We start from the raw sequence: 727 nt of genomic DNA, 5'->3' as shown, positions 1-727 counted from the left end.
ATAGTGCAGAGTTCAGTCCAGTTTGGGGGTGCTCCAACGGAAGATCCCAATATGCACATTAGGGATTTTATCGAAATCTGCGACACTTTCAAGTTCAATAATGTTTCGGAAGATACTGTGAAACTGAGATTTTTCCTATTCTCTCTGAGGGATAGAGCTAAGAGCTGGTTGCACTCTCTACTACCAGGTTCTATTGCGACATGGGAGGATCTTGCTCATATTTTTTTTACTAAATTCTTCCCTATGACAAAGACAGCTACAATCAGGAATGCTCTTACTCAGTTCGCGCAACAATATGGTGAATCTTTATGTGAAGCTTGGGAGCGCTATAAGGAGATACTTTGGAAGTGTCCTCATGGAATGCCTGACTGGATGGTGATCAGTTACTTTTATAATGGTCTGGGAGCACAATCAAGACCTATGCTCGATGCAACATCAGGCGGAGCCTTATGGGCTAAGAGCTATGAGGAAGCTTATGAGCTGATTAAGATGATGGCTGTGAATGAATATCAGAATCCAACTCAGAGACTACCACAAGGCAAGGTAGCAGAATTCTGGAGGTGGATACAGTTACGGCTATCGCTGCTCAGCTAAAGGCGTTAACTATGAAGGTCGATTCTCTGACCAACTATGGTGTTCAACAGATAATGAGTGTTTGTGAGCTTTGTGTAAGATCACATGCGACAGAGCAATGTGCTATGAATCAGCTCAGTTTGTGAGCAACTTT

The 727-nt window shown here is 42.9% G+C and overlaps 1 non-coding gene across 1 annotated transcript; it reads right to left on the bottom strand.

The window, feature by feature from the left end:
* Window positions 1-258: 258 nt before the first annotated feature.
* On the bottom strand, window positions 259-362 carry LOC141703558 (small nucleolar RNA R71). The gene has a single exon (XR_012567602.1). It is a non-coding gene; the product is annotated as a small nucleolar RNA R71 (small nucleolar RNA).
* Between the last annotated feature and the right edge of the window lie 365 nt (window positions 363-727).

The sequence above is a fragment of the Apium graveolens genome, unplaced genomic scaffold (assembly GCF_009905375.1).
Source record: "Apium graveolens cultivar Ventura unplaced genomic scaffold, ASM990537v1 ctg6750, whole genome shotgun sequence".
NCBI lineage: Eukaryota > Viridiplantae > Streptophyta > Magnoliopsida > Apiales > Apiaceae > Apium > Apium graveolens.
Note: the sequence above shows the minus strand (reverse complement) of the source record. Positions and strands in the feature narration are given on the sequence as shown.